The 20,571-nt window shown below is 41.9% G+C and overlaps 1 long non-coding RNA gene across 1 annotated transcript; it reads right to left on the bottom strand.

The window, feature by feature from the left end:
* Nucleotides 1-3,134: 3,134 nt before the first annotated feature.
* Nucleotides 3,135-19,384, bottom strand: LOC119898544. The gene is made up of 3 exons (XR_005443586.1): nucleotides 19,319-19,384; nucleotides 5,553-5,683; nucleotides 3,135-3,519 (listed from the first exon to the last, which is right to left on the bottom strand). It is a non-coding gene; the product is annotated as an uncharacterized LOC119898544 (long non-coding RNA).
* Nucleotides 19,385-20,571: the final 1,187 nt, after the last annotated feature.

The following is a 20,571-nucleotide window of genomic DNA, read 5'->3' as shown; positions in this document are numbered from 1 at the left end:
AACGTCAAAGACCAGAGATTTCTTTGCATGGACCGACGACGAGGTGGAACTTTTACTGAAAGTTACAAGGGAGTACAAAACAGCCATGGCAGCAGAAAACACAGATTGGGAGTCGTCGCAAACCAAATACGACGACATATTGGAAAGGTACTGGGAGCATTACCCATTGCCAGAGGAAGCCACAGCAATGGGAAAGGTGTACCCCCACAATAAGGACGAAATCACTAAAGGTATGTATGGCTGGCAAAATTTTAGCTATAACGTATAACGCTTGATTTTACGTGGTGTAGCCTAGATGTGTTTTAACAGGCCTAACAGTTAGCTAATGTGAGAAAGCTGCTTAAACTTTTGTGGAGGGAGGGGGGGAGTAACGCTAGTTATACAAAAACATTAACGTTAAACTAGTTCGTGTTTTGTGTTCACAGGGCAGTTGACTACAAAACTCAAGGCCGTACGAATCAGCTACAGGCGAGCTGTCGATGCTGGTCATCGAAGTGGCCATGGGCGAGTAGTTTTGCTCTACTTTGAGCTCTGCGAGTCAATTTGAGGTTCAGGTAGGCCTAACCTCCATTATATGCCTCCACAGTCACCACACACCATGCACGATAACCGATATAACTATGGGCACGCCAATAAGAAGGCCACTCCAGGAATACAATTCCCCTGGACATAGCCACCACAGCAGTCCACCTGCAAAGCACGGAGACTACACACATTTGTAAATGTTTTTTAGTACAGCCAGCTTAAAAAGCAGTGTTCTTGTTTCTGGCCCTTGTATATAGTTTTATATTTGCATGGTGTGTTTCTTTGGGTGTTGTAGTTAATTTGTTATTTGCACAGTAGAAATTATTTTAATAAAGACATTAAAACAACTGATTCATTGGTTATTTGCTGTCTTTTTCATCTATCAATATCTATATCTCTGAGATATAGATATTGATAGATGAGATATTTAGATATATATCCGTATACATACCAGAGAGGGAGAGGATGAGAACATCTATTACATCAGTGTACAAACTCACATACACAATTTTAGAGTCAAACATTTTACTTTTTATTCAATCAAATCTTTTTTTAGGTTACATTTAAAGATAAACGTGTACACATTTAAAAAACACATGGTAGTCAGAGCAAAAGGCAAAGGAATACTTTCAGTGTACTGGGAAACCTGTTTTTTTAACTGTGCATATGACAAACGTTTTAGTTAAGGGTCAAGAAATGTCTTCAACACATGTCTCACTCATTTCCCTTCATTTTCGTTGTTCTCACATTACAATCTCTCATGTGTGGCTGGAAATCCCTGTCGTACTGGTGAGCAGCGTTTATGCATTGTTCGTTTACAGGTTCGTTGTTCATTTCACAATAATTGTGCAGAACAAAACAAGCATAGATCACAAAAGGAAGGTCCTTCATGTTTATGTCCATCGGCCTTCTCAAAGCCGCAAACCATGCCTTCAAACGTCCGAATGAACATTCGATCACCATCCGCGCCTTGCAGAGAGAGAAGCCATAATACTGCTCCAGTGGAGTAACTCCGCCGTTGTGGTACTCCTTCATGAGGTACAGCATAAAGGGATAAGCTGGATCCCCCAGAAGAAACACGGGGACAGCATCTTCACCTTCCACTAACTCTCTAGGGCAGGAGGGTATTGTCCCATTTTTTAGGTCACCACACAGTTTCGAGTTGGTAAGTATGCGCGCGTTGAGCACACTCCCCGGCCATTTTACAACAACATCCATGAAACGATACTGGTGGTCACACAAAGCTTGTACATTCAAAAAATGTTTTCCGTTTCGGTTGATGTAGTCTGTTGAGTTGGCTAAGGGTTGTTTTGATTTTGATGTGTGTACAGTCAATTGCCCCAGGCAATGTGTCTGATAGAAGTTCACAACAAGATCTTTCACCTTGGCCTCTGTGCTCGGTGTTTTAATGTAGTCTGGACCCAGGAAAATGGCAATGGCCTTACAGACCTGTCGGATGATTACTGAAACAGTTTGTCGGGATAGTCCAAATGCATTTGCATTTCCGGTCTCCCCTCGTCACTCAGGTAATACAACTTGCATGCTACCTTGTTCATCCATGGGGGCCCTCATTTTTGTTGTTGCTCCTTCCACGTGCGGACGTAGTCTTCCACTGAAGTTGATAAGTGCCGATCTGGACATTCGAAGGTTTTCGCACCATTCCTCAGGAACAACTTCATTGATAAAATTATCCCACCATGTGCTGGTTATTCCCAGCTTTACCCAAAACCGACGCTCCATGTATGGTCGATACCGCTGCTGCACATGGGAATTGTCACAGATCGCTCGAATAATAGCTTGCCTCCGGCGCATGTAGGCAGTTATAGCATTGTAAAATGCAGAATTTACTTGTACAACAGCTGCTAGCAAAGACATCAAGGTCAGTAACGCTTGTAATTCATTATCCATATTGCAGTCACTAACGTTAATGGTAGTCCAGGCTGTTGTTGTGTTTTCTTCCGGGGAGGGGTCATGTGATGGGTGGCTGACGAATCAGTGAAGGATACGCCATGACTGATGACACCCAATCAGAAGCTAAATGTGAGCGTCTGCGTTATCGTTTCTAAAGTCCTCCGTTTTTGCCCGTCTTCACTAAAACGCCCTCCGGAGATTCAAAACGCAAAACGGAGTCGGCAGCGTTTCCAAACTTCTCCGTTTTAGGTCTCCGTTTTTGCCGTTTTAGTCTGGAAGGGAGGTGCAAATGTAGCAAAAGGTCCCCGTTTCTAAACTAAAACTTTGAGATTTCCCTGAAATGTAAAGTGCATTATAAATAAAATTTATTATTATTATTATTATTATTAAAACGCAGTAGTGTGGACGGGGCCTCAGAATAGGTGCGTTTGATTTCATGCGGCGCTGTGCAGCGCTGACTTAATGTGATGCATGCTGGACTTAAACTGCCTCACAGACAGCCAAATTCTGCCACTGCCCATATAATTTTTCTTTATAAATTTGATTTGACATTTTATTTAGACATTTCTAAAGTGTAGATCTATGTATGTGTTAGTTAACTTATTATTTTAATTCTTTTTTTTTATAGGTGTGTTATAGGTAGACCTCCACCAAAGCTCATTGCAAGTGGTGGTCGAACATAATTAAGAGTCCAGGAGTTGTGCCAAAAACACAAGATTATTAAAATAAACATGAAATTAGTTAAAAATTTTATTCAAACGAAATAGCAAATCTGATGGGCTAGCCAAAATGAACAAAAGAAAGGGAAGCCCTCCAGACCAGCCCACAAAGGGTCATAGGATCTGGAGGCTTCCCCTCTACCCTAAACCAATCCCTAACTAAACAAACAAACAAATAAAATAAATCCACGAAAACTAAACTACCAGTCCCATCAGAAAAAAAAAAGAACAATCAAAAGAAATACAAATCAGCAGCAGTCTCTGTGGTCTGCTGCTGCCATGGCATGAAGGTGGACAAGAGAGAGATCCAAGCGCCCAGCCCTCGCTTATGTGTTTCTCCCCTCATCACCCAGACCTGAAACACCTGACGGAAAAAACAGACACACACGAGTCACCATCATCTATAATTGTACATCATGACCAGCAGGGGGGGAGAATGTAATAGGGATAATGTAACAAGGTGTAGGCAACAAAACTAGTTGGTTAGGTTTAGGAAAGATCATAGTAAAATGATAAGTCAACGTTAATTTTTGGTTTCAGGACACAAACAATGGCCTCCTAGGTGAGCGTCCTGCGTTTGTGAAAGGCTTTCAGGCAGAAAACCCTGAAGGCAAACTTCACCAATGTGCACAACACTCACAATGAAGAAACAACACTTAAAAATCTTGTGAGAGTTTATGAGGAATTTGGATCATGTTAACTGTCCCACAGAAGTGCTGCCTCAAGTGTTTTGCATTTCTGTCTAACCTATGTCTACTTGTGAAAAGTAACTTTTAGGTACGTTAGCTAGGTCTGTACAGAAATATTAGCGGTAAAAGAGCAGTTAGTTAGCGGTTTGTTATGAAGAATTGTCCCTTAAAGAATCATTAGGTATTATATTTTTGTATTATTTTAGATGTAGTAACATGTAAGCAGCATTATACTGTTGGTCCAGATGTAACAACATGGAACTATTTATTATACTGTAGGTATTATGTGACAAATCATATTGATGTTTTTATGTAAATTCTTATTCTGACTTAAACTAACATCAGCAAGAAGATGATCGTGGACTTAAGGAAGCTGAAGGTGGTGTGTGTGTGTGTGTGTGTGTGTGTGTTGGGGTGGCAATGTGTATGTCCCCATACACATTGCTTCTGCAGTGGAGCGAGTTCCTCGGTGTGTTCATCAAGCAGACTCGGTGGTAGAATCTGCCCCAAGGCGTCTATACTTCCTGAGGAGACTCAAGACATTTCGAATGTCTGCTAAAAGAACTTCTACAGATGCACCATTGAGAGCATCCTCTAAAGTTACATTACTGCCTCATCAGCTGCCATCTTCCTTCCGTGCAAGGCATCTACCACACACGATGCCCAAGGAAAGCATGGAACATCATAAAAGACACAGCCAGCCAAGCTATGGTCTATTCACAATGCTGCCGTCAGTTAGATGTAACTGGAGCATTAGGTCACAAAACTCACGAAAACTTCTCCCCTCCAGGCCAGTTTCTCAACTGGGAACACTGATATCCGATCACACGACGGACATGTTTTTAAATATACCCTTTCATAGGCCCTATCAAACTTATGTTTATAATATATTTATTTTCTTCTCACACTAACCATACTCCACATCTGTACACTCTATAGGATTGCTGCTCTTTTTATTGTTTACTTTTTTTATTTTCTTTATTTTAATGTGTATACATATTTTTATATATATTTGTATACTTTTAATACATACTACACACATGCCATGTCACAAGATTTTCTCTGTTCTGGAAGATGCAATGTTATTCGGTGCCTATGACAAATAAAATGACTTTGACTTTGACTAGCTACTAGTAACTCTACTGGTCAAATAAATACTAATTCAAATAAGTGCCACCATACTTAAGTAATCTATTTGAGTAAATGCAGTGCTTGAAGTGGCACTTTGGCATTTTACTCTTTGGCGTACCATGCCATGGATGTAAGTAAGCAGTTTGTGGTCATCCATTGAAATCTCATCAGTTATCAGCAACTGCAGCTTTCCCAGCTTTGCTCTTAAATTGTTGACTTTGTCCTCCCCAAGTGGCTGATACAGTAGAGAAACATCTGTACCAATTGCTAAGCTGTTGTGAATTGTTTCAGCATTAATATTAAAAACAACAACACCAGTTGGGGCAGTAAGTAACACATGCAAATCATCTGGATTACCAGTACCAGCTCCTCCAGTGACAAAGACAACAAATGGTGCAGGGTTTTTTCCATTTACTATGTAAACACCAACGGCAAATCTTGTGTAAAACCTGAGACTGTTTGTCATTCAGTGATCGTAACAAAATGAGAGCATCTTCTTTTGGCATCATATTTGAAATGGGCTCAAATGTGTAGCTTCTATGAGGGAGAGCAAATCTGGTATGATCTTATCACATACCTCAGCATCTTCTTCTTTTTCTGCAGCACACTCAAGACGCTTCAGTTCCGTTTCAGGAAAGATCTCAGCCCAGGCATCTTCCATAGGAACATTCTGTTCAAGGTATTCTTTGGCAATCTGCAAATTATCAGCTTCCAGATCAAACAAACTCCTGTTAGTGTCAACCATAACTTTAACAGCAACCACCTCATTATCCAACAGTTTTAAAATGCCAGTGTTATAGAAATCCTCAAATGAGTGGAAAATGAATGGTTTCAATTCACTGTCCAAATTATGTGTTAAAAACAGCTGTAAAAGCTGTGGTAATACTTCTCTGGATTTTTAGAAGGTGAAAATCTTACGTATCGTACAACAGCAACATGGGTGCTTGTCCTTTTCTTCACGTATCTGAAATCATAATCCAGCTTTATAGCATTTGATTGCTCAGATTTTGATACAATGCGATATTCAGATGCAAACTTTGCCAAGCACTTATCAAAAAACTCATCCGTTTTAGGCCTACCTTTGTATTTTTCTGTAATACTGCTCATCCATATTTTTCCAGTGTCACAACATGCGCCTTTCTTCTGAAGGACATTCAAGGGCAGACTCATGCGAACAACATGATGTCCAGCTGGAATGAACTGCACACATCTTGTTCTTTCCTTTAATCTCATGTTTGTAAACTGGTATATTCTTTTTTGAGCAGATACTTCTCAATTGAAGAGGTAGACAGATCCAAGTTGATTTAAAGCTCATTTTGCATCTAGGTTCTCTTTAGAAGCCTCTTTTTGTGCACGCTGAAGCAACAAGCCCAATTCACGTTCAGATTTAGAAATGTAAGAAACGAGGTAAACAATACATAGGCATCAACAACAAATTGTATGTCCATGTTGGCATTCCAGCATCGCAAGAGATCTCGGTTGTACTGATTTACCAACATCACAAGGTCTCCTCTTCAATACAACACTTGTTTTATTTGAAATTCTTTTGTAGGATTCTTCAAACAACTCTTAACTAATACCTATTGCATGAAACAAGGAGTCAACAGAATCAAATGTCTGAAATGTATCCATCAAGACTTTCCATCACTTTCCTGGATATTTTCAGCATTCTCCTTTTTCATGCTTTGGGCATTTTGCTTGTTTACATTGTTTTGGTTAATAGCACCCTTTTCTCCACATTCTTGTGCTATGTCATTTGGTCCAACATTAACTGTTGCTTGTTATTTGGAAAGCTTACTTTGTTTAATGAAAGTTCGGCCACTAGGTGGACGGGGAAAATTTTTGCATGTCTTTGAATGTCTTTGACTATGCTGCTGCACACTGGAAACAGTGTCACGCATCTCTTTATCACAGGCAGGTGGCATTTCACAAAGTCACACATTGGTTCACAGTATGACAGAAGACAACATTGATGACCAATGTTGTCTTCTGTTATTGCCTTGTCAACATTGCCATCTGTTGCCTCAGGAAACTCGTTATTATCAGAGATATTCCCAGTCGTACATCTTCCTAGCTCTTCAGTTCTGCTCAATGGATTACACCAGTCATGGTCAATTGAAATGTCCTCATAAAATATGTTATGATCTTGTAAAGGCAAGGCAAGGCAAGGCAAGGCAAGGCAAGTTTATTTGTATAGCAACATAAAATATAATAAAAGTTACAGTGTTTCAATCAGGGTTAAAAGAGTAAAATGGAAATATTTAATTAAAAGCAATGATAAAAAGCTAAAAACAAAGAAAAAGAGAACAGGACAGTAAAAGTTACAGTGCAGTGTAATTTATCAATCTTAAATATTTATTTAAAAGCAATGGTAAAAAGAAAAGTCTTCAGTCTTAATTTATAAGAACTGACAGTTTCAGCAGACCTGCAGTTATCTGGGAATTTGTTCCAGATATACAGAGCATAATAACTGAACGCTGCTTCTCCTTGTTTAGATTTGACTCTGGGGAAAGAAAGCAGACCTGCCCCAGACGACCTGAGGTCTGGATGGTTCGTAACGAAGCAGAAGATCGGAAATGTATTTTGGCCCTAAACCATTTAGTGCTTTTAGTGTACAGCAGGATTTTGAAATCAATTCTTTGACATACAGGAAGCCAATGTAAAGACCTCAGAACTGGAGTGATGTGATCCACCTTTTTGGTCTTAGTGAGGACTCGAGCAGCAGCGTTCTGAATCCGCTGCAGCTGTCTGATGGATTTCTTCGGGAGCCCTATAAGGACACTGTTACAGTAGTCGAGTCGACTGAAGATAAATGCATGGATAAGCTTTTCCGGGTCCTGCTGAGACATACAGTAAGTACTTTAATCCTTGATATATTCTTCAGGTGATAGTAGGCTGACTTTGTAATTGTCTTAATATCACTCCTCAAATTCAGGTCTGAGTCCATGACTACACCAAGATTTCTGGCTTGATTTGTGGTTCTTAACGTTACAGATTGAAGTTGAGCACTGACTTTCAATCGTTCCTCCCTGGCTCCAAAAACAATAACTTCAGTTTTATCCTTGTTTAACTGAAGAAAATTCTGGCACATCCAATAGTTGACCTGCTCTATACAGTTACTCAGCACCTGAATGGGATCATTGTCCCCTGGTGATATGGTTATGTAAATCTGTGTGTCATCTGCATAATTATGGTAACATATTTTGTTGTTTTTCATAATCTGAGCCAGTGGAAGCATGAAAATGTTAAACAAAAGAGGTCCCAGAATGGAGCCTTGGGGAACTCCACATGTCATTTTTGTCAGCTCAGATGTGTAATTACCTATAGACACAAAGTAGTCCCTGTCCTTTAAGTAGGATTCAAACCATTTTAGTACTGTGCCAGAAGGTCCAACCCAGTTTTCAAGTCTGTCTAGTTATATGTTGTGGTCGACCGTGTCGAATGCAGCACTGAGATCCAATTATTATTAGATCTCAGTGCTAAGACTGAAATTCTGCCACTGTCAGTGTTTAAATGGATGTCATTGAAGACCTTAACATGAGCTGTCTCAGTGCTGTGGTGTGGTTGAAAACCTGACTGGAAGACATCAAAACAGTTATTTAGTGCCAAGAAAGCATTAAGCTGTTGAAAAACAGTTTTTTCAATGATTTTACTTAAAAATGGGAGATTTGATATGGGCATATAATTGCTCATTAGTGAACTGTCTAGATTACTCTTTTTTAAGAGTGGCTTAATGACTGCAGTTTTCAGGGCCTGTGGGAAAAAACCTGAGAGGAGAGACATGTTGACAATTTGGAAATGTCCAGACCCTTGGAGATGACCAAGTCCAAAGTGTGCCCCTTATTGTGTGTGGGCTCCGTCACATGTTCGGTCAGTCCATAATTATCAAGAACACAACACAGTTCTTTAGTCCCTCTGTCCTGGGGGGTTGTCAACATGGATGTTAAAATCACCAACAATAACTACACAGTCAAAGTCAATACAGATTATAGACAGCAGTTCACCAAAGTCATCAAAAAAGTTTGCATAGTATTTAGGGGGCCTGTAGATATTTAGAAAAATAGCTCGAGAAGAGGAATTCAGCTGAAGAGCCACATATTCAAAAGAAGCAAAATTCCCATAAGACATCTTTTTGCATTGGTGGGAGTCATTAAACAAAATGGCAACTCCACCTCCTCTCTTATGCACTCAAGCTTCACTCATAAAACTGAAGTTGGGAGGGGTAGACTCGATAAGGACAGCTGCACTGTTATCTTGGTCCAACCACGTTTCAGTTAAAAACATGAAATTAAGATTGTGAGTTATTATAAAATCATTGATAAAAAAAAAAATTTCCTGCCAAAGACCAAACGTTTAACAAAGCTAACTTTAGTGTGTTAAAAACATTATCTGGCCCACTTTTTTCAACAGGCTGCGGCTGACGAGGAATTAATACTAAATTTGCAGGATCTACTGAGGGTTTCCTGTTTCTTAACACATTCACCATGCTTTTTCTGTTACCTATCAAGACAGGGATGGAGAAGACTACCAGCACAAAAAAGAATTATGAATTCTGTTAGTATTCACATACTGATATTCATAATGACCTTTGTAAGTCCATTTTCTCTTCAGTTTCACAAGTAGCAGATGATCATCTGTTCTTGGAAGTACATTGGAATTTTCTGCAAAATTTAATGGAACACAATCAATTGGTCCATGCGCTCCATTTTGTCCATCTTTTGGCAAAGCAAGTAACTTCATGAATGGAATATGTCTTGCAATTAAATGCTGTTCTAATGTGTTCAAGATGTTCAGTTGTGGTGGAATGTGTTTCAGGTGTAAACGGTTTGCAACACTTTGAGCAGGGAGTTTGCCAATACCAATTTTTCTGTGGCAGGTATAGCATATCCAAAGTACACCCTTAGGTCCCTGAGATTACAATTCTCAGCACGTCTCACTGCACTGATGAAGATAAGTATTAGTTATGCAGGCCATAGCAAGGTAAGCAACTATTGAATTTTTAGTTGTTCTCTTTCTTGCAGTACAATACTTGATGTCTAAGAAGAAGGCGATGACAAACTGCACAAACATATTCAGGTCCTGTGTTAGTTTGTTCTCTAAACACTTCGACAATATTGTCCATGACCTTCATTCGTTCACATTTCTTATGCCCTCTTTCTGCATTTTGTATTTTCACTTCAATACGATAATCATTGTTTGTGGCATACTTGTCTTACTGGCCAACTTTTTCTCTGTGCGATAATCGTCGTCTGTGACATACTTGTCTTTGCCGGCCAAATTTTTCTCCCTAGTTATCAGGTTACACTGTGGCTGCTTTTCGAACAAAGATACCGGGGACTTTTAAGTCCCCAGATCTCTTTTCAAGGAACTAAAAGGTTCCTTCAGCCCACTGTTGTGTGCGTTTCCACTGTGGTCTAATCATCTGCGAAGATTAGTCAAATTAACCAGCTGATGTAGGCTGTAGCCATACAAAGCGATGCACAGGCATCATTATTTGTAACCACTATCCATGAGCAACATTTATAAATGAACATCAGATTTGACTGGAATATAATGAAAAACTATAGGCTTTGCTTGACCATTAAAGCAGCTTTTTTGTGTGGGAGCTATAATGAAGAGACGCATATAGTTCGTTACACATTTAATAGTAGCCAAACAAACTGGATAAAGCCATAAAGTTCTTAAAATAACTCCAGCACAGAGAAAGCAACACTAAAATAAAATCGTGACAGTTTGGAAGGTTATTAAAACATTTCCAGCTGACAAGAGCTGCAGATCAGCTGTAGGACTCACGTCTGTGTTGCCTGAGCATCAGAGGAACAGGATGTTTAACGAGCTTAATTACCTGCTGTAATCAGCTGTTCCACTTGTTTTGGAGAGGAGGAGACTGACTTCGGCTCTGTGTAAAAACCTCCTGACTGATGAAAACTTAAAACAACAACTTAGGACCCAGTATTTAGCATAAACACACTGCTGCACGCTGGCTGCTATTTCCAATATATTTAATGGCAACATCCGATCTCAGGCGGACATCGGCGAGAATTGTGTGGCTATTTGACTGTTGATTGTGATTTAGTGGTTTGCAAACAAAGGTGGACAAGAGAGGAGCAGTCCTAGAAAAACAGCCGACATTCTCCAGTTAAAGCCAGTAGCTTCTACTCGCCCATTCAGAATTTCACTGCAAGGCAATCCCCACCCCCCCAAAGTACCGGTACCGGAAAATACTACCCTCCAAGCAGTGACTATTTGGGGGGTAAAATGAAGGCCCCAGAACTACATTTAGACCCTGGTCCCTCTGTTGGAAAAACAGTGAGTTCCTCCAAAGGTTCCTAGTTCTGTGGTATAGTTCCTTTGGTCGAAACGCAGCTTATGTTAAACGCAATAAACACATTACTTTCTAGTTATCAGGTTTAACTGTTTTAAATGCAGTAATCAGATTACTCTCTAGTTTTCAGGTTCAAGTGTGTGAAAATTACTTATCAGATTACACGCTACTTATCAGGTTACACTGTGAAACGCAGCAATCAGATTACTCTCTAGTTATCAGTTTTAGGTGTGTGAAACGCAGTAATCAGATTACTCTCTTGTTATCAGGTTTAACTGTGTGAACTGCAGTCCTCAGATTACTCTCTAGTTATCAGGTTTAAGTTTGTGAAATGCTGTAATCAGATTACTTTCTAGTTATCAGGTTACACTATGTTAAACACAGTAATCAGATTAATCTCTAGTTATCAGGTTTAAGTTTGTGAACCGCAGTACTCAGATGACTGTTTAGGCAGGTTGTGTGAAAAGCAGTAATCAGATTACCTTCTAGATATCAGGTTTAACTGTGAACCGCAGTAATCAGATTACTCTCAAGTTTTCAGGTTTAAGTGTGTTTCAAACAGTGTATCCTGATAACTAGGGAGTAATCTGATTACTGCATTTTACAAAGTTAACTATAGAGTAATCTGATTACACTGTTAAATGTGATAACTACAGGGTAATCTGAATACTGGGTTTCACAAGGTTAACTAGAAAGTAATCTGCTTACTGCGTTTAACACAGTGTAACATAACTAGAAAGTAATCTAATTACTGTATTTCACAAAGTTAACTAGAGTAATCTGATTACTACGATTAACGCAGTGTAATCTGAAAACTAGAGAGTATGATTAAAAGTATGAATATGATTACTGCTTTTCACACATTGTAAACTTCCAACTAGAAAGTAATCTGATTACTACGTTAACAGTGTAACCTGATAACTAGAAGGTAATCTGATAACTGTGTTTCACAAAGTTAACTAGGGAGTAATCTGATTACATAGTTAAACCTGATAACTAGAGAGTAATCTGATTACTGCGGTTCACACAGTTAAACCTGATATCTAGAAAGTAATCTGATTACTGCTTTTCACACAACCTGCCTAGACAGTAATCTGCATTTAATAGAGTGTAACCTGATAACTAGGGAGTAATTTGATTACTGTGTTTCACGAAGTTAACTAGAAAGTAATCTGATTACTGCGTTTAACACAGTAACCACAGTAACCACAGTAACACAGTGTAACCTGCCAACTAGAGAGTAATGTGATTACTGCGGTTCACACAGTTAAACCTGATAGCTAGAAAGTAGAGGTGCTCCGATCAGGATTTTTTGGGCAGCAGTATCGGCCGATACCGATCCACGATCACTGGGTCTATTTGGAGCCTTTTATTTATCATGTAGCATTATACAGTATACTGTATATTTATTTAATTGGTCCTAAAAACAATGTATTAAGTGTTAAAGTTAACAGATGATAAAGTATCATGAAATGACAACTGTTTATTTTAGCCTATTGCCAGGAAATATGTTCAACAAATTCTGCTCAATCTGTGTTAGAGACTTAAACCATAGCAGCCTTTGCCTGGTTACTGTGAACATCTTATAGCTTAACAAATATAGCTTTACTGTGGAATAAACTACAAAAACAGAACAAACAGTATCTTTATAAATTTACTACAACCATAAAAACTGCAACAAAAAAGGCTGTAGCCAAAATATTTAGGAGATAAAGGAGCATAGGCATCATGAGTCGATGATAAACTCTGAAGTAGCTGCTTTTTGTTCTGGAAAGCTCAGGCAGGTTCTGTGGGTTTTAGGAGGGAGAGAGAGGGAGAAGGGCCACAGAGAGGAGTGAAAACTGCCTTCATTGAGATTTGGAAATAAGGGAAATTTAAATAAATAAAAATAGGCTACAATGTAAATTCCATATTATACAGTCAATTGTTAATATTACATTGGCTACTATATTCATTATAATTTCATATGGTTTGCCATTAGTAGGCTATAGGCCTTATATCATTTCAGTGGATTGTTTTCATTTTTAATCCTTGTGCAAGAAGCACAGTCTACATATCTTACATGCTACAAGGTTTTTATTTGATTTCATAAAGGTTGAAAATTCAGGAGATTTACGGGGAAACATTTAACGGGTGGATACCGGGCGACATGAGAGGAGTAGAGAGAGGAGTGGGGTAATGTGAGTCTACATCCACACTGCTACGTTTTTAAAACAGTTTTATAACGAAAACAATCTTCTCCGTCAACAAGATAACTAGGGAGTAATCTGATTACTGCTTTTCACACAGTGTAACCGTCCAGACAGTAATCTAGCAAACAGGTTACAGTTTGTTAAATGCAGTAATCAGATAACTTTACTAGTTACTAGTTCAGGTTCCACTGTGTTAAATGGAGTAATCTGATTACTCCCTAGTTATCAGGTTACACTGTGTTAATCGCAGTAATCAGATTACTCCCTAGTTATCAGGTTACACTCTATTAAACGACGTAAACAGATTACTGTCTAGTTGGATGGTTACACTGTGTGAAAAGCAGTAATCATATTACTCCCTAGTTATCAGGTTACACTCTATTAAATGCAGATTACTGTCTAGGCAGGTTGTGTGAAAAGCAGTAATCAGATTACTTTCTAGATATCAGGTTTAACTGTGTGAACCGCAGTAATCAGATTACTCTCTAGTTATCAGGTTTAACTATGTAATCAGATTACTCCCTAGTTAACTTTGTGAAACACAGTTATCAGATTACTTTCTAGTTATCAGGTTACACTGTTAACGTAGTAATCAGATTACTTTCTAGTTGGAAGGTTACAATGTGTGAAAAGCAGTAATCATATTACTCTCTAGTTTTCAGGTTACACTGTGTCAAACGCAATAATCAGATTACTTTCTAGTTATCAGGTTTCACTGTGTTAAACAAAGTAATCAGATTACTGTCTAGTTGTCAGGTATAACTGTGTGAAACACAGTAATCAGATTACTCCCTAGTAAGAAGATTACACTGTAACCAGATTACTCTCTCTACTTATCAGGTTACTCAGGCATGTGATTGGCAAAGGGCAAAAAAGCAAAATATACTGAGACCCCCCCCACACCCCGATAAAACTGGCGGCAGCTCTATTATAGCATATGGATGGTAAAGCAGGACCCATGGCAATAACTTATTTGGTGGATGTGTTGCAGTGGGAATCAAAGACAAATGTCTAATCCACTGCGCCTTCGCCACCTCTCTATAATAATAATTATTTTGTATTCATTTTTTACCAAGCTTCAACAGCTAAATGTGCAACATGCAGCATGAAATAATTTACTGTATAACTAATATAACTAACTTTCAAATTAGTTTAGTAGAAGTTAATAGATTATTTTTAATGAATAGGAGACAGCAGCAAAGGTTGTTGCCTGTTTAAGACCTGGTGGCCTGACTGTTAAAGAAAGGTCTCAGGTTACGTATGTAACCCTGGTTCCCCGAGAAGGGGAACGAGACACTGCGTCGGTTACGACACTATGGGAACGCCTCTAGGCGTAGCAGGTCTGAACGTGAATGAAATCACTCCAATCCTATTGGCTTGTTGCTAGAACTGTAAGGTGTGACGGAATAACCGGAGGAGTATAAAGCACACCTGTACACACTCATCATTAGCTTAAACTATGAAGCAGGCGCTTCAGGCGGGGAGAGAGGTGCGGCGGGCCGACGCAGTGTCTCGTTCCCCTTCTCGCGGAACCAGGGTTACATACGTAACCCGAGACGTTCCCCTTTGAGGGAACTCAAACTGCGTCGGTTATGACTCTATGGGAACGAGATACCCACTAAACCGTGCCGAAAACCCCGCCTGCCCCAGTGTGCAATAAAGTGGCACTACTAAGAGGAGAGCGCATGATTGCCAGGTGCTGAAGGAAGGTCAAGACTGTAAAACCGAATGAATGTGTGCGGAGTGGCCCAGCCAGCCGCTAAACAAACTGCAAAGAGGCCCCGGAAAGGAGGGCTCGAGAGGCCGCCATGCCTCTGGTAGAATGAGCCCTCACAGCCACAGGTGAAGGCAAACCGCGCACCTGATAGGCCAGGGAAATAGTCTGAACAATCCAGTTGCTAATAGTATGTTTGGATGCAGGGAGCCCAGCCCTGGGGGACCCAAAACACACTAGCAGCTGGTCAGCCTTCCTCCAACGGGAGGACCTCAGAGTGTAAATACTCCGTGCTCTGACAGAGCAGAGCAGATGAAGTCTCCCGTCCTCCGCCGTCACATGAGGTGGAGGATGAATGCCTGCAGCACTGTGGACCCTGCTGCACAACAAGGCACTTTAGGGATGTATCCTGGACGAGGGTGCAGGATAGCCCTAATATTCCCCGGGGCAAACTTGCTTGGAGATCCCCCACCCTCCTCAGAGAGGTGATAGCAAGGAGAAAGGCCATCTTGAGGGTCAAGTGCTTAGCCTCAGCTGACTCCAGGGGTTCGAAGGGGGCCTCAGCCAACGCCCCAAGAACCACCGCCAGATCCCAAGTGGGAACCTTGGACCGAGTCGCAGGTCTCATCCTCCGGGCACCACGGAGGATCCGTGTGGGAGGGGCCCTGGATCTGAGGAGGGTCTCGACTGCTCCGGCTGTTAGACCCGCCTCTAGGTACTGTGCCCCCTCAGGGGCCAGACCCACAGTCGCCATATGGCGGGGCAAGGGTGAAGAACCTGGCCCTGCGCCTGGGACAGCAGGTCTCTCCTCAGAGGGACCCACCACGGCGGGCCGTCCAGGAGCAATCATGATGTCCGAGAACCACACCCGGGTTGGCCAGAACGGGGCTACGAGCAGTAGGCCAACATTGTCCTGGCGGACCCGCTCCAGAACCCCTGGGAGCAGAGCAACTGGGGGAAAAGCGTACAGACGTAGCCTCGGCCACAAATGTACCATGGCGTCCAGACCCAACAGGGCTGGAGGAACGAGAGAAAACCATAGCGGGCAGTGCGTAGTCTCTTGAGACACAAACAGATCCACGTCTATGGGGCCGAACTCTTCGCACAAGAGCTCCACCACTTCGGGGTGAAGTCTCCATTCCCCGGGCCTCAGCCCCTGCCTCGACAGCAGGTCTGCTCCCTGATTCTGCGTCCCCGGGAGATACATCGCCCTGAGCGATAGTAACCTCTGCTGGGACCACAGGAGGATCTGACGCGCCAGTCTGTACAGAGGGCGCGAGCGCAGACCGCCCTGGTGATTCAGATAGGCCACCACCGCTGTGTTGTCGGAACGAACCGGGACGTGGTGGCCTTGGAGATCGGGCAGGAAACTCCTTAGAGCCTGGAACACCGCCAACATCTCGAGACAGTTGATATGCCACTCGGATTGATGCACCTGCCAGGATCCCCTTGCAAAGCGGCCGTCCATGACCGCGCCCCAGCCCGTGAGGGAGGCGTCTGTCGAAATGACCAGCCGGCGACAAGACCCTCCCAGCACGGGCCCCTGGGACAGGAACCAAGTTTCCTTCCAAACTGATAGGGAACGAAGACACTTGCGCGTAACACAAATCAGACGGAGAGGATTTCCCTTCGGGGAAAAACCCTTGGTCCTTAGACACCACTGCAGGGGTCTCATGTGCAGTAGTCCAGATGGTATTACGCTGGACGCAGCCGTCAGGAGACCCAACACTCGTTGAAAGTGTTTTATAGTGATGGCGTGGCCTAACTTCACCCCTTTCACGGCAGCCAATATGGTGTCGACACGTGCCGGAGACAATTGTGCCCGCATCGTTGTCGAATCCCATACTACCCCTAGGAACGTAGTCCGTTGGGTGGGCGCCAGCACACTCTTCTTTGCGTTGAGCCTCAGCCCTAAACGCCGCAGATGAGCCAAAACGACATCTCGATGCTGAACCGCCAACTCTCGAGACTGGGCTAGGATGAGCCAGTCGTCGATGTAGTTGAAATCCGGACGCCCTGGAGCCTCAGCGGGGCCATGAGTCGGCCTACAGACGGGAGGTTGATCATATGGCTCTCTGGTGCGGCCAGAACAACCTAGAACTTAACATGCTCAAAACTGTGGAGATGATCGTGGACTTCAGGAGGAGCTCCCCACTCTGCCCCCCATCACCATGCTCAACAGCCCTGTGTCTGCTGTGGAATCCTTCAGGTTTCTGGGATCCACTATATCCCAGGACCTAAAGTGGGAGCCCAACACTGACACCATCATCAAGAAGGCCCAGCAGAGGATGTACTTCCTGCGCCAGCTCAGGAAGCTCAACCTGCACCTACACAGCCATCATCCAGTCTGTCCTCTGCACATCTGTCACTGTCTGGTTTGAATCTGCCACCAAAAAGGACAGGAGACGACTACAACGGACAGTCAGGACTGCAGAAAAGATCATCGGTGCCAACCTGCCCTCCATTTAGGACATTTCCAGAGTCAGGAAACGGGTAGGACACATCACTGCAGATCCATCTCACCCTGGACACAACCTGTTCCAACTTCTCCCCTCTGATAGGCGCTACAGAGCACTGTACGCCAAAACCAACAGGCTAAGGAACAGTTTCTTCCCACAAGCAATTTCTGTAATGGACAGCTGGCTGACTCACAGTGTCAGGAACAATTCCTGTGCAATAACCCAGTAACTGTGTCTCTAATCAGCCACTGTTTACTGGCTACCACTTATCATTTACTCGTGATTCTCTATTTCAGAGTTGTTCTTACTGTTCATATTGTCATATATTGTATATACTGTATACCAAATCCACCTACATCATGTACACAGCACCACACATAATACTTATTTACTCCTGTATCCTTTGCACTCTGCTCATTGCACTGTTGTCTTAATCTGTCTGTTTTGTCCATAGTGTGTAGATATGTTGTACTGACTAAGTCCTAAACGAAGTCTAGTAACTGGTTGCTAATACAGCGGATTAAATTTAGACGTGTGCCCGTACAGCCTCACAAATATCAAACGGGGATTTCGGTTATGTTACTATTATCTAGCAAGTTTATTTTCCTCCATATATCATACAGTGGCAATATCTTAACTCGTAATACATGTAACCAAACACCGTGGTGCCTTGCTCACCTCCAGGCTAGACGCTAGCACAGTCAAAAACTGTTTGCTTCCCAAATCATCAACACCTGTGTCTGGGTTTCCTCTATGTTAAATAACCTACCCCCCGACTCGAGATCAGCTGAACTACAAAGCACATCCAGCCCCCTAGTGGCACAAGACAAAAATTACATAAAATAATACAGAATGAATATGGCTCATACATATGTGTTCTCTATACTGTAGCCTGTGTTTGATTTTATTACTGTATTATTGTGTTACTGTATTATTGTATAAGGAAGCACATTGTGAGCATTGTACAACCCAGAGTCAAATTCCTAGTACACATACCTGGCAATAAAGCTGATTCTGATTAATTATGGCTTTTGTGGAGCTTTTTCGTTCACCGCAGCTCCGTCTACAGCAGTACTGTGACAACAGCTGCTCTAGAGTGCCGTCAAAGTCGCATCAATTCCAACCTGTGTCCAGACTCAGGTCGCATAAAAAAAGAAATAAAATAATTTTTTTTAAAATCAGATCCATATTGGATTTGGACCACATATGAAAGTGGCCCAAATCCAAACTGGAAAAGATCAGATTCCATGTGACTTGGCCTGTTCACATTGTTACATATGGGCAAAAAAAATCAGATTTGGGTCACTTTGGCCTGCAGTCTGAACATAGCCCAAGAGTCCAGGTGTGTGGAGGAGGTGATGTTAGGTTAATAGCATGTGTAGTTAACTGACAGACATATGCCACTGGAAAAAAAAAGGAAGTGTAACCACCAATGAGACATAATGAGCATTTTGTGCCAAGAATAGTAGCTTCAAGGAGCCCTTCTGAGAGATGATGGCTATCCTCTGCCAAGAAAAGCCACCAGCAAAAAATAATGATCTGTCAGGATTGTGTAGTTGCAAAGGTTGGTGGACCCAAATGCAGGACACTGGAGCAAAGCAGGTGCAGTTCAAAAGGATTTAATTCAGGCAAACAAAAGGCGAGCATACTTACTGGCAGAGTGGCTGAAAAACAAGTCCAAATAAAACCAGGTAATCCAACAGAAATCCAAAATCCACAGAAACAGGGAAACAGGGTGACATGACGAGCAAGGCAGGCAAAACACTACAACACGAGACAGAGCGTACACACGCTACAATGACCGGACAAGGACTGAAGACACACAGCAAACATTTAACACCAGCGACTAACGAGCAGGGCGGGAGCCGTGATCAGGACTAACAAGGCAGAGAGACAGCAGGGGAAAACCGAGAGACAGGCATACAGAGGGATTACTGGGGTAACAGACGTAACACAGGTCACTTAACACTAAACACCGTACATATCAAGATAAGATGCAACTGATCAGAATAATAAACAAACTAACTCAGACACAAACAGACAGATCGCAAATAAACTAGCACCAACAAGTAACACAGACTGAAGCTAAGATTAAACAGAACTCAGAGCAGACAACAGCACATAAGTTTACAGACCAGAAGTAAACACTAAGGCATGAATAAGGCACAGGACTGGGGACTAAGACACAGAACAAGGAACTAAGATAAGAGTCAAAACAGATACTAAGTAAACTTAAAGATGCGGATGAATAAAATAATAAACAAGGCTACACAGAGACTAAAGCAGAATGATCAAAATCAGATTAATGAAACTAGCAGAGAACATAAATTGACACCTGGCAAACAGACAGAACCCAAGCATGATGGTACACAAACTAATTCATGAGACAGGAACAGAACTGAAATCAGGAATATACCAAAACACCACTAAACACCAGCTAACAGATAGTAACCAGATATACAATAACATCAGATAGAGGACGGACACGGTAGCAAGCAAACTATAAACTAACAGCTCACAGAGAACTCAGGACAGGATCGTAAATGTAAATGTAAATGCTCCGTACTTGTATAGCGCCTTTCTAGTCTTTTCGACCACTCAAAGCGCTTTTACACTACATCTGCATTCACCAGTCACACACATTGCGCCTAAGTGCTCAAACGGAAACTAGCATTCACACTCATTCATACACTGGCGGAATAGCCGCCAGGGGCAATTCGGGGTTCTTGCCCAAGGACACTTCGACACGCAACTAGGGGGAGCCAGGGATTGAACCGCCGACCTTCCGATTAACGGCCAACCCACTCTACCTCCTGAGCCACAGCCGCAATGATCATTTTGTGGGGCTACTTTGGAAAACCCCTAGAAGTCCAAAAATAAGTAGTTTTAAAGAGCCACTTAGACTA

This window comes from Micropterus salmoides, unplaced genomic scaffold, assembly GCF_014851395.1.
Source record: "Micropterus salmoides isolate LMB-PRFRI ecotype aquatic unplaced genomic scaffold, ASM1485139v1 Ms_hic_scaffold_12, whole genome shotgun sequence".
In the NCBI taxonomy this organism is placed as follows: domain Eukaryota; kingdom Metazoa; phylum Chordata; class Actinopteri; order Centrarchiformes; family Centrarchidae; genus Micropterus; species Micropterus salmoides.
This window is presented reverse-complemented; position numbering and strand designations above follow the sequence as displayed.